The sequence below is a fragment of the Zalophus californianus genome, chromosome 9 (assembly GCF_009762305.2).
Source record: "Zalophus californianus isolate mZalCal1 chromosome 9, mZalCal1.pri.v2, whole genome shotgun sequence".
NCBI lineage: Eukaryota > Metazoa > Chordata > Mammalia > Carnivora > Otariidae > Zalophus > Zalophus californianus.
The window spans coordinates 40,556,841-40,572,141 of NC_045603.1; positions in this window are offsets into that span (position 1 = coordinate 40,556,841).

The following is a 15,301-nucleotide window of genomic DNA, read 5'->3' on the forward strand; positions in this document are numbered from 1 at the left end:
TTATAAACTCCAGATTGGCACTACTGCTACTAATCCAATCTATGTGAATCACTTGCCAATTATTTTTAAGTATTGCACATGCACACACATATTTCTAACCTTAAACCTTTTAATAGCTTTTTAAACATTCAAACTAACAGAGAAAAAAGTTCTTTATCCAATATAAAAGTGACAATGAACAAAAGATATGAAAATAGAATAAAGAAGATCTTCAGCTGCACATCCTTTTAAATGTGTTCATTCAATACATGTTTCATTCATCTTCCATGGCTCCAATTAAACTCAAAATGGTAGTCATCTCATCAAAATCATCCACTTCACTCCTCCAATGTTACAAGTGAGAGAAATGTTACAAAGAGAAGTCAAATGTGGTGTAGAAGGTCATGCAAATGATGACCGGCAAGGCAAGGAGTAGTATTAAAATCAAATCCAGTAAACCAACAGTCTTTCTACCTCCGTGGCATTTTTCAGTGGTTTACATTGCAGAGAATATCACTGTTTTCATCTGTTCAGCATTCTTCTACTGACAGGATCTCATTTTCATTGGAGAATTACTGCCTTCTCATTGATTTTTAACTTTGTGGAATTGTCAAAAAAGGAATTCTACTCTCTCCTGACCTAGGTGTGCACATATGGCTGAAAGCAGGCCAATTAATTCTCTCAAAAATTTGAACCATCAATGTTGTAGAATGGAAAATGTTACAGATACTTTGAAAAATTTGGGCAGTTTCTTATAAAGTTAAACATGCCTTTCCATATGACCCATTAAGCTTATGCTTAGATCTTTATCAAGATAAATAAATATATGTCCACAAAACAATCTGTATGGAAATGTTCACGTAAGCTTTATTCAGAATAGCCAAAAACCAGAAAGGACCCAACTACCCACAACTGATAAATGGATAAATTGTAGTAAATTCATAAAATTGAATATTATTCCACAATAAAAATAAACTACTGATATATGCAATACATGGATGAATCTCAACAATATGCTAAATGAAAAGAACAGACATACAATCTTATATAGTATATGAGTCCATTTATATGACATTATGGGATAAAATAAAACCTTCAGGGACAGAAGAAAGATCAGCTGTTGCCAGGGGCTAGAAAGGGTTCTAGAAGGGGACTGACTTCAAAGATGCACAAAAGAAAGTCCTTGGGATTAAGGAATGTTCTATATCTGGGTTGTAGAGTAGATAATAGAACTGTATATATTTTATCAAAACTTTTTAAAAAACTATACAGTTTAAAAATGACTTTTATGTATGTACCAATAAACCTGTTGTCAAAACAATTTTTAAAGGAAAAAAAAGGACATTTTTCAGATAAACAAAATTGAAGGCAGTTGGTCACCAGCAGACCATCACATTACAAGAATTCTGAAAGAAAATGTTCAGACTGAAGGGAAGTGATACCACAGAAAATTCAAATTTACAGAAAGAAATAAAGAGAAATGAAAATTTCTGACATGCAGGTAAACATAAAATACTATATTTTCCTATTAATTTCTTTAAAAGGCACTTGTTTATTTGAAGCAAAAGTAATAATATTGTATGGTGGAATTTTTAATGTTTATAGAACTAAAATATATGAAAATAGCACAAAAAATAGGAATAAGAGAAATGTACTTTTATATGGTTGTTACATTTTATATAAAGTGATACAATATTAACCATAAGCAGACTGTGACAGTTAAGGATGCAATCCCTAGAGCAACCACTAGACAAAGAAAATTGGAAAACTATTGAAAAACAAAAGAGCCAGTAAACGAATTATAATAGTAAAAAAAAAAAATACTAAAATTTGATTAATCTGAATGAAACCAGGAAAAGATCTGAGAAAATGCATGTAGCAAATAGAAAAGTAAGAGATAAAATAAACTTATCCCAGATGTAAGAATAAATACAATAAATGTAAATGTACTTAATATTCCAATGAAAGGCGGAAAGTGTCAGGATTAAAAGGCAAGACTAAATTATATTCTCTGCGGGGCGCCTCAGAGGCTCAGTCAGTTAAGCGTCTGCCTTTGGCTCAGGTCATGATCCCATGGTCCTGGCATCGAGTTCTGCATCGGGCTCCCTGCTCAGCGTGGAACCTGCTTCTCCCTCTGCCTGCCGCTCCTCCTGCTTGTGCTCTCTCTCTCTCCCTCAAATAAATATATAAATCTTTAAAAATAAATAATAATATTCTCTGCAAGAGACAGACTTTAAATAGAAAAAAAGAGGAAATAAAAAAAGAAAAACAAATTAAAAGGTTATGTTATGCAAACAGTAAGCATATAATACTCAAACTGAAAGCAAGTATGACTATATTGATGTCAGACAAAGTAATCGTCAAGACAGAAAGTATCACTGGAGTTAAAGAAGGATATTTTGTACTGATGAATGGGTCAATTAATCAAAAAGACAGAAAAATCCTAAATGTGCATGTACCTAATTACAGAATTTCAAAATGCATAAACCCATAACTGAAAAATAAAGGGAGAAATTAATGAATTCATAATCATAGTTGGAGATATTAATACCCTTCCCTTCATAACTGACAGAACTAGAAAAAGTCAATAAGGATATAAAAAGAATGAACTTTATCAACTAGCTTGACTTAATTGATGTACACAGAACATTATGCTCAGTAACTAAAGAATACATATTTTGTTCCGCATGCACATGGGACATTCACCAAGGTAAACCATATGCTGGGCCACAAAATGTGTTAAGAAATTTTAAAAAATAAATAAACCTCACAAAATATGTTCTCTGACCCACTAAAATAACCGAATTTTAGGAATCAGTAAGATATATATCAAAACCACTCAAATTTGGAAATTAAACAAATCTCTCTTTAAAAAAAAAGATGATGAAATCACAATGGAAACCAGGCAATATTTTAAACTCAAGGATAATATAAATACTACACAGAAAAATTTGTGCAATGCCGCTCCAATAGTGATGAGGGAAATTTATACATTTTAAATGCTTACTTTAGAAAAGATGGTTTCTAACTTAAGCTAGAAAAATCAGAAACTTAGAGCAAATTGTTTTCTCTTACTAGACTATCATCTCCACCACTTTTTAACTTGTAAATTCCTGCTCATCTTGTACATTCCAGTTCAATGATAGAGCTTCTTTTGGGAAGCCCTTAATTCCTAGCTAATTGTTCCCATCTCTGCTTAAGCTCTTAGCACATGTTTTATTTCTTAACTTATTGCCCTGTATATGATTTTATTCCCTGCATTCCAGTCTGTAACTTATTTCAGGAAAGGCATAACATCTTACTACTCTTATTTAGAATCTAGGATGTTTGTCATAGGATCTGCCATCTATAGGCACTTATAAAATATTTATTGAATACAAGAATGATTAAGGGAATGAGAGTGAAATGCAAATCCATTCATTCATCCAGAGTGAAATGCAAATCATGAGTGTACATGATTCTGAAACAATGAAAATACGAATAGGACATTTCTGCCAGGTTAAAATGTGAGAAATGGGAACTTGAGTCCAAAAAACCAAAAATAAAATATTACCATCTTCATTTTAGAGATGAAAAATTGAGAAAGAAGATTAAGCAACTTGGTCCTCGTTATAAACTCACAAGCAATTGGGATTTGTATCTAGGACGGTCTGACTCCAATGTCCCTAATATTAGCTACTGCGTTTAGTCAGTTAGGTGCAGCCATTTTCAACCTGTCCATTACTATCAGGAGATGCCGCAACACAAGATTGAGGGCAGCTACAGCGAGAGGCAAGAAGAGGTAGCTGATGAGACATTGATGGTGCCTCTAGAGTCACAGAGGGGCTGGGACAGTAATGGGCTCAAGGAAAGCCTTAAGAGAGAGGTGACTGGTAGGTCAAAGTCTGTGGGAGTTAATTATACATCCCAGGCTCCCCCAGGGCAGAAGACTTACACAAGATATCAACATGTGCTGCTTCTCTGGGAGAAGGAAACTGGGTCAGAGGCAGAGAAATGTAGCTCTGCAATAAGGTGAAAAGCCCAGCTGCTAGAGGTAGGATACCAGCAAGAGGTTTTCAACTGTATCACCAAAGATGAAGCTAATGATCCAAACATATGCTGATTTTGATCCGGTAGTGGTTGGAAACAGAGAATGTGCATGAGCCAAAATCTATAACCAAGCAGGAGTTAGTGATAAAGCATGCTCATTTCTAACATGGGTCATATTCAAAACAGCATTAGATTATAAACCGGTGAACAGGTAAGTGTAGGAAGTCTAATGCCTACACACCACTCCATGTCATTATTTACTCATCCAGCAAATTCATTTGTATCTATCATGTCTCAGACGCAAGGATAATCACCAGAGATAGTGGGAAGAAAGAAGCATGGTCCTTGCACTAAAGAAGCTCAGAGTCTTGGCACATGTCAGAAAAGAGAATGAATAAGAGCATCGTATCATGCGCCTTCCTAAAGGAAAAAGATTCTTACCCAGCAGCAATAGAGAAAAGGAACTTTAGGTATGTTTCAGAATTTAAAAAGTATCTTCAGGACAAGGGCTATGACTTGCCAAAAAATCTTTTACTTAGGATGGAGCCAGTGCTGATGATTAGGAAGCTAGAGGTTTCTAAAATCAGGAAGCACCTAGCTAAGAGACTTTCTGTGTTGGTCACAGCTCCTACAGAAAATTCAGAGAGCAACGAATGGCCCGCAAGCCCTTATTTACTATTTTAGATACTGAGCTCTTTGATGGAAAAGTGTCATATCTCATACCGAAGAGCAGACGTGGAATCATCTAAAAACTCCCCTTATTAGAGTTCTCATTCTGTGAAAGATACAATAGCTCCATGTGTAGCCCCCACTTTCCATTATACACCTAACGTTCCAATCCGAGGACATGGTAATAAGAAGCTAGCCGCCTAGAAAAGAATTCACTCTGGGATGAGGTTGCTGTCCCAGCATGCGTTACTGAGAATGTACCAGCCATGGAGAACGGTGCCTGAGGTAGAGGCAGCACAAGGAGAAATGTGAAAGAGCAGGTTAGGATGGACAACTTTGTGCTCCTTATTTAACCTCCCAATTTTGCCAAAGGCTAACCTGATGTATTAATCATCTCTTGTAATTTACAAATTACCACAGCCTTTGAGACTTAACACGTTTATTGTTTCACAATTCCCATGGGGCAAGAGACCAGGCAGAATTAATTTACTGGAACCTCTGTTTCAGATTCTCTCACAGGGCTGCACGGAAGGTGTTGACCAAGGCCAGGGTCCCATCTGAAGGCTCAGATGGGGAGAAATCTGTCTCTGACCGCACACGGTTGTTGGCAAAATTCAGTTCCTTGTAGGCTGTTCGACTGAGGGCCTAATTTTTTTGCTGGCTGTTGGCCAGAGCCCTTCCTCCCCCTTAGTTCCCTACCACATGAGTCTTTCTAACATAGCAGCTTGTTAGCATCCGATCATCTTATTCAAAACAGTACTGGGAATGGTGGTATATGGGCAAAGGATGCCTTTTTAGGCTACAGTCCCAGACTGTGTGGATGGTAGCAAATCTTTTCAGGAAGTAGTGGCTTTTTTAGAATTTTAATTTCTATATTGATGAAATGACAGTTTGTCAGTTTTACATTCATTCATTTAACAAATATTTATTGTTTTAAGGGCATTGTTTTAAGTTTAGGAAATATATTGGCATCCAAATGGACAAAGCCCTGTCTAAAACCTTACAAGGGAGAGCCTCTGTGATGATTTAGAGGTGTGATAAGAGGTTACGTTTACTGTGTGACTACTGCATGCCAGTCAATGAGCTAAGTGCTTTGCATGTATTTTATCTTTAAATATCTCTTCAACTACATACATTATATAATAACCTTGAATAGCAGATACTATTTTATATCCTGTTTGCAATAACCTGTCGGTGGTAGAATAAGTGGTGGGGTATGTGTTTTGATCCCTGGTCTTTTTGATTCCAAAGTCCCTAATTTTAACTATACACCACATTTGGTTCAGAAAGCTATTAGGTGGGGAAAGATGAGACTACAAATAGAAAAAAGACCAAAGATTAGCCATTGACAAAGACTGATCAAACCTTAAACAGGTTGCTTGCTCTGACGCTGCTGTTTGACTAGGACTCATCCTTGGTCCCTGCCTTCAGTCTGCCTGGTCCAGTTGCAGAAAGAATCCCCCTATCCCTGATGTCTCCTCTTAGTCTTCTTCATGCACTGATCCCTCACCCTGCTCCTTGGCTATAAATCCCGAGTCATCATTGCTATATTAAACGTTGAGCCCTATTTCTCTCCTTATTGCAATAGTCCACATTGAATTCTTCCATACTATTCTTTTCTAATTTTATTTTATTATGTTACATTAGTCACCATACATTACATCATTAGTTTTTGATGTAGTGTTCCATGATTCATTGTTTGCGTATAACACCCAGTGCTCCATGCAATACGTGCCCTCCTTAATACCCATCACCGGGCTAAACCCATCCCCCACCCCCCACCCCTTCCATACTATTTTAACAAGTGTCTGAATAATTTTTTCTTTAAAAAATATTAAGTATCTAGGAGGGCTAGTCAAACTGAAGACAGCTCAAGGAGAGACCATCCATATTAAAGATGGCTTTCATCTGTCAACACATGGGCTAGACACTGAAATTAGTTGTGAAGGTTTGCATGCATGACAGATTATAGCTTCAAAAGACAAAGGGACTCCATTTATAACCATCCATGGGGTAGAGAATATTTGCCATGACACACTGAATAATAAAATTCTATTTCAAGTCCTAGGATTATAGAAAATAAAACAGGGATATATATAGGAATAGAGATCACAGGTATCATAAAGCTTGATACCAAAGATGGAATAGGGGATTGTGTTGCTATAGCAAAACCCCAGGGACCTGCAAGGTGTCCCAATTATCCTATTAGAGCAATTGTGTCAGTTGGGATTAAAGATTATAAGCAGAGACAAATACTCTATTATTTGAAGGACATTAAAAAGGCCACAGAGAAAAGGAAAATGAATGGACTTCTATGGTCCAAAGGTCATTGAGCATGAGGACTGTTTGAGAGAAGAGTAAAAGTACAGAGTAGGAAGTAGAGTGGGTAATTTTGTGAGGATGAACTACAAGGACAAGAAGTCTATGAACCTGGTGTCCCCAAAGGTAATAAGGTGTGTGGAAGATGGTAACAGGTGTTGCCCCATGTCAGAAGAATGCATAGAATAATTTGTTCAAACCCAAGATTACGCCAACACAGTATGAAGGGCTAGTAGGATTTCCCATAGTCTAGTAGGATTTCCCATAGTCCACAGCAGGCAACCAGAAACCATAATAAGAAACAAGTTGTCATTGAAGGCACCTCCCCCTTGGTGATTTCATGGTCAGGGTGGAATGGCAGTTTCACAACATAGTCATTCAACTGATACTAGATAATGATGTTGGTCCATATGATTTCTAGATTACAGACTGGATTATAAGAGACAGAGGTTTGTAGATGGAAAGGATGACAAGATTTTCTCATGACTTGGTATTCGGGCTCCTGGGCTGAGACACTGGTATAGTGTACCTGCTCATGGGATATAGGAATCTAGAAGTTGCACCTTGGGATTCTCTGTGGCTTGGACCCTGACAAGGTCTCTTTACCTTCTCCTTCTCCATGCTCTGGACACTCTGGCTTTCTTTTTGTCATTTGGAAGGCCTTTGTATATACGCTGTTCCTCTAACAAGAATGCCACCATTTTTCTTCCACCATATCTGCTTGGTTAACTTTTATTTGTCTGATTTTAACCCAGATATAACTTGTTCAGAGAAGCTTTCACTGACCTCCCAGGTTAGGTCAGGTCTCCCTGTTGCTATGTTCTTAAAATTATGAGCTGTGTCTTTATAGCCTTACCATAATTGTAATATAATTTCTGTGATTCCTTAATTAACATCTGTGTCTCACAATAGATTTTAAAGCTTTATAAGGGCAGAAACATATTCTTGTTTTTTTTTAAATTTATGTTTTTGCACATTATCTTATACCACAATATCACTCAAAAACAACAAAAAATGAACAGCTGAATGAGTTAATGAAATAATTACTACACCTTTATATAAAACCTAAACATGCTTCTTTGTTCTAAGCAATCACTGTAGCTCACAACAATCACTAAATAATGGCGCTGGATGGTGATGGGAAGGGGCTCTTAGACACACTATGAGTAGTACACAACGCCAGCTTCAAAGTATATGGTACACCATGCTCAGTAAAGTGCTTCAACAAATTCATTTGATCCTTAACACAATCCTGTAAGGATTGATAATATCATTTATTTATTACAAATTTGGAATACTAAGGCTTAGAGAAAAAATGATTTACTTAATGCCATAAAGCTATTAAATGATAGAGCAGTGCCTCTAACTCAAGTGGCTTGAGTCTTAATCCATTCAAAATAGCTACAATAAGTCCTTAGTACATACAGTAAAACCATAAATGTAAAATATTTCATTATGAATTTCTCATGTAACATTAAAATATAATTATAACCCCATAAAATAAGATACTCACTGTATGAATAGATATATTTTATACTTAGTATCCTGGGTACTCCTTTTCTTGTCTTTCCTTTATATATTCCAATGTTTACTGAGATACAATTTTAGGCACAGGTAGAAAGGTAGTAGGTCCCTATCTTTAAAGGGACTCAGAGTTTAATTTTAAAACGACATAAGGAAGTGATCTTAGAGCCTAAGTGGTTTGAATTCTGACACATATGATTGCAAATCCTAGCTCCTTCATTTATTAGCTGTACGATGTGAAGCAAGTTACTTTCTGAGCTTCAACGATCTCATATATAAATGATGATATAATAACAATCTCAGAGAAATCTAGTATGAAGAAATAACTCAAAAATGAAAACAATAGTAGTAAGATACAATAAATATAAAGGTACAAGATTACATGAAAATTCAAAGATAGAAAAATTACATTTGTCATAAAGGGTCACTGTCATTAATATCGGGTCATTCATATAAAGTTGTATTAACAAATTAATACATAAAACAAAACATAAATATCACAAGATTTTCAACTAAATTTATGAGATAAATTATTTATTTTTTTGAAACTCACTTTTATTTTCACATTGGTGCCCTAACTATTCAATCTTAAAAGTTTTGTAGGTACTTCCTGCTAGGAAACAGCACTATTCAACCTTCTATAGAGGTTATACCAGATCCTGCCATATGAGTTTCCACTGTGATACCTAAATTATTAAAGATGCAAGTTCATTTACACCACGCAGAAACAGGGGATTCCATTTACAAGGGAATGTCATACACTAATTGAATTCTAAAGCATAACTCATGACAATAATTGAGTTATTAATGGCTCTAAAAGAACTTGCTGTAGAATGGTCAAATCCTTTCTAACAAGCTTTCCCACCTGCTGCCCCATCTTACAATTTCTAACTATTTGGTTTCCCCTGCTACTGTTTTATTTTACTTCAAAATTAAAATTTTGTATTTGTGCTATTTTAAATGTTCTTGAATTTAAAAAAGAATGTGATAGGAAAGATGTTCACTCATGTAAAGCTTATCAGGATAGTGTTAGACTTGCTTCCTTTTAGTACTTGCATAATAATAGTAGCCAACTTTCTATTTTATTAAATTGAGGTTTCCATTTAATCTGATTTCATTGCATTTGTCAAGACTTGATTGACTATTCACTCAAGCCATGTACCAAGCAATCTGGCAGGTGCTAGGAAAACAGAATAATAGATTGATCCTCCTTAGCTGCCTGAAATGTGGTCTATTTCTTATCTGTCTGTAATATAATTGTGATTCAAAAATATTTTTTCTGATATTATTTCATCCAGAATCTTTATTTAATGATTCCATTATCAATATAAAAATGATGATATTTAGCTTGGATGTAATTAAGAAATATGACAGAAAACAAATTTAGAACACAATATTTTGCTAATATAGTATTTCATTGTTTTAATTTTAGCATTCGGAACCTACTGAATCATAAACTCAAATTAACACTGAATAAATGCTCCTTATTACATGGGGAAGGGAGGAAAAAGAGGCAACTTTTGAGCAAATATTATTTTAGACACACATATACTTTATTATTTATCATTCCCAACCACGCAGGGTTGTAGTTAAGATAATCATCATTTTAATGAAGGAGAAAACTGAAGCTCTAGGAAGTTAAATAACTTGCCTAACATCTTTCTATTATAGGATGGAGCTGAGAACGAAATGTGTAACTGTCTGGCTGAATAACCCAAGTTCTTTCCATTCCACCATTCCAACATGGAATGGTGGCACCATACTGCCCCATACACAGCAGAAATGAGATTAAGAATGCCTTTGAAACAGAAAGAAATAAAAAAAGTTTCAGGAATTTAACATATATTTATATCAGAATGATGTTTATAAGTATTAAAACATTTTAAAAGAGTTACTACATTTTAATTACTTTGTTGGTAATGGCAACTAAATATTATCCTTTCTAAGCAATGACTTTTCTAAAAATTTTAGTAGTGCTTTTATATCCCAAGGTTCACACAATCAACACTAAATTTATCTACCTCCTTTGGAGTCTCTCATTTGTCAAAGTGACCCAAGACTTCCCGGGGGCATCAAGCTGAGACAGTTTGCTTCTCAAGTGTTATCTAGGAACCATCTGTATTAGAAAACTTGTGAAATTGGAAAGTATTCATATTCAGCATCACTGAATCAGAATGCTTGAGAAAAGACCTGAAAATCTGCATTTTTATCAAGCACCATAAATCGCTCTGATATTGATGGCCCCTGAAGAACCTGATAAAGCTGAATATTTAATATTCCCTAAATGAGGACCACTTTTCTATGACAGAAAAAAAAAAAACAGCTCAATACTGGTGATTATTCCATTTTATTTCAGAATGGCAAATGGAAAAAAGACCGATGTATGACATTTATTTTCAATATGATCATCACTCTTGGAGACTGCAACTAATATATAATACCCCAAAGTCTAATTTGCTGACTTGGTGATAATTAGTCCTACAGTGATTTCTGAAAATATTAAAATATTCAATTTTGTAGTAAAATTCTAGTAGTACAAAATAAACACATTACCTAAAATGCTGACTCACCATTTTATTATTACATTAAATAAAAATTGCAAAAAATGAAACTCTACTCTAGCAATGGTCATTTGGAAATGTTACCTTTATGATAAACCCTTACCTCAGTTTAGCTTCTATTTGTTTTTATATTTTACTACATCTGAATGCCAGGATAGTGTTTCTGCAATCAGCTCTCAGAGAAAAACATCTAAGTATAGTGCATGGCTACAGTTGCTAAGGTAACCACCATCTGCTATCTGCTAGTCCATTAAAAGTTTCAAGTTCACAGACATCTTAACCCACCTTCCTGAAACATCCCACATAAAAGCCATTGCCTAGAGAAATTTGGGCTCTCTTGTATTGGTAATACATCTCAGACGACATCATGTATGGCATTGAAAAAGGTTGTTATTTTTAGTTTACAATTTTCATTGCACTTCAATCATTGGTGGAAGACTAGATATGTTCTAAAATGGACTCTTGGATGAGCTCATCTTGATTCATTCAGAGATTTTAGTGCTGCTTTGACTGGAACACTGTTATATAATGTTGAGCTTTTAGATTTTTTTCTCCTAGCAGCAGATGTTCAAGACATGAGAATAACATATTTTGCTTGGAAAAGCAGCAGCAGTTTCAGCAGGAAATGTTATCTTTTTTAGACTTGTTAATACTTGGAAATAATCCGCCGTGTGTGTTGAAATTTTCCATATTCAATCCTATTGATGAGGTCTTTAATAATGCTCTCAACCTCATCACCTCCTTAACCCTTCTGCTATTCCAGTCTTAAATCCTGAATTATCCCTGTTACCCACTTCCTATTATCCTGGTTTCAGCAGAGTCCTTTAGCAAAAAGCTATGTAACTATGTAAATCTGGCCCACCAATAATTCAGGTTTGCCAATTTCAGTTGGTTTATTATCACTTCTTAGAAATCTCTTTATTCACCCCTTATTGGTCATATAGCACACTGCTCAAAGCAGTTAGCTATACTTTCCTTCCCCTCCACGCCCACATATCCAATTTCATTGAATTTCTCTTTTCTTCTACTGCCTCTCCTTCTCATTAACCATCGGTCTTAATACTATCCACAATCTAACTTCCATTAACTCCTTTCTACTGAAAATTCAATCCCCAAAATCATACCACTGCAATAAATTATTTCTTGTAATAACTGTGTTTTATTTGACCACCAGTTTTTATAATACTCTACCCTCCTAGTCACATTTCTGTCTGCTCTGTCTCCACTTACTGATTCCTCAGTAAAAATCAATGGACAAATATTCACTAGATATTACATACCTATAAATATATTAATGCTGTTTTGAACTTTTGTGGACTGATAATAATTGTGTGGGAGAAGTGGACCAGAAGGAATATTTCAAGAAGAAAATATAACCTAAAATTTCCATCTGTTAAAATTGGCGCTTGTACATATACTATTTAAATGGATATCAGTGGTTTCAATTTGCTATGATATTTATATTCCACTGGATACAATTAAAAGTGTGTAAATGTTTTATGTAAAGTCAATGTTTATAATATGCTGGAAATTTTATCCTTCTGGAGATAAAATGAAAAATCAAGATGTGGATTATGGTACACTGTGTATAGAACTAATTTTGAAGAAATAATCAGTCAAAAATGAGTTTGACATACTGAAGTTTTTAAAAGTTGTTATTATGCAGTAAAGTGACACATAAGACTCGTTCCTGACCTTCATGTAGCTTATAATCAAGAAATCAAGCATGTTACCATGTCTTTGGTAGAGAGTTCATAAAAGCTATCTAAGTTTATATTACTGTTCAGTGGTAGAGCCTAAGAATCCAGTTTTTCTCATGATTTTTCCTTTTTACTATGCTAGAACGCTTCCAGATGCTGTTCTTTTTTACTCATACTTGGCCTGTTGTTGGGCAACTAAGCAGACCATTTAAATCTCTGGCAGATATAAGCTTGATTAATTCTCTTTCATTACCTCTAGGCATTTCCTGGGTCTATTTCCAAACTCTGGATTGTCTATAGATTCAGACATTTGAGGAGTGCTTATATGTTGGAGTCTCAGAAATGAGTTTGGTATAGACTCACAGGCGGAAGAATAAAGTGTACTCACTGATGAATATGGACTCTGACACAGCTTTCACACACACACACACACACACACACACACACACACACACACACACGCATGCATGCATTTTACATATGAATACACAGTGTATCCAAATAACAAAGAATATCCCTAATAAAAATCAAATATCAGACCTAGGATAATAAGATGCACCAGGTTACTTCTTTGTTTTTATAACTGATTATAAGTCATAATTAAAAAGAGAGAGAGAGAATCCTGCATATCAGCTGCTCATGTTCTTCCAGCCTGAAGGTACAGAAGTAGAAAACTGGGTTGACCAGAGATAAGGTATCAGAAAATGTTAGTTAGAAAAATCAAATTTTGTACATATATCAAATCATTATATTGTACATGTTAAACCTACACAATGTTAAATGTCAAATATATCTCAATAAAACTCAAAAAGATAAAAAGAAAATTGTGCACATGCTAATATTTGCAGGAAACTATAAATTTAGTAATATACAATGTACAGTGGCTAATGGGTCATGAAGATGGGAAGAGTGCTATGGAAAAAAGACCCCACTAAGAGGCAGCATTGCATTTTGGACAATGAACACACAATTAGGCTTTTGTAAAATTATTCTCCTACAACTCTATGTTTATATATTATAACATAAATCTTAATTAGAAAAGAACTGAGATTTAAAAACTTCATCAGAGCTTTTATACGGAAAGTTGTTTTAGTAGAATAAATGTCTGAAAAAGAGAAATAGGCAGTAATGTGTAGTAAGAGCTTGGTATGAAGTCAGATGGACCTGATTAAAATACTGGCTTCCCTCTGCCATGTACTTAGGATCTGGGATAAGTTACATCAGCCATGTAAGCGCTATGTAATCTCTATAAATGAGGATAATAATAAAATGAAATAATACACGCAAAATACTCAGCACTCAGGGATGTTATGTATGGACTCATCATTGATTCTGAGTCTTAACATAGCCTTACAAATCAAAGTCTGATAATTCAAATATTAGATATAGATACATAATGGAGTACACACACACACACATATGGTTTAAAACAATTGTGTTAAGAAGAGACAAAGTACAAAACCCACTTTAGAACAAAGTCTCTGAGTTTAATGAAAAAAAAAATCCTTAATAATCACCATGGCTAAGCTTAGTCACTATGGTAAGCTTTGAATATTTGTATATCAGGACACTTAGAATCAGGCATGATGGAGGAAGAGGAACTCCACATCTCCTAGAGAGTAAATCAATCAATTCCTCTCCAATTAAATACTGACTTTCAAAAACCAGACATTTGTATTTAGTTAGCAATGCTAAAATAAACAAACAAAAAACAACACTACTCTCCTGGCTAGTAATAGCTCCATACCTGTAGTAAACATTTTCAAAGTTTTCTCAAGTTTCCCGAGCATTCTAAATGGCAAGAGCATAGGGAAGCAAAATATATCCAGTGTGGTTAACTTTTTCTATTTATAAATGATTACATATCAAAACAATTTGCAAAGTTGTTAATGGATCTTACTCCCCATTAGCCTTAGAGACTGCACAGAGTAGTTTTAAAAAAAACACTAAAATTAATTCTCTTTAATGAGGGTTGAAACGATTGGCAATGACCTGACAAAAAAGCATTTTTAGAATTCTCTGAGGCTTACTCAGAGGAGATCTGAATCTTCGGGGCCATTCCAAAGGGTCTTGGGAAGGGGGGGAGAAAGTGTTAAACTTGATAATTGGGTAGGAAGGATAAAAGTGAATAGGAAGCAAAGATATAAATGAGATATAGAAACAACTGTGTGCATGCGCGCGCGTGCGCGCGCGTGTGTATGTGTGTGTGTGTGTGTGTGTCTGTTTGGAGTATGTTAAAGATTGGGCTGGAGAATCAGTCTTTGAAGATGCTGGATGAACAAAGAAAGACAGTTAAGAGTTCATCATCATATAATGCAGTTGGAAACATCGATCAGCAGATGGCACACGTGTCAGGAAACCTGTTTCACTGCACAAAAGAATGGCTCTAAGACACTACAAATTTCATAGCATGTCACACATCACTTCTCAGAAGCATGGTGAAAAGATGCATACATGTTTACATATTTGATACCTTCAGTAACCCATTCTAAATTAGAAGACTAACAGGTTCTATGTAAG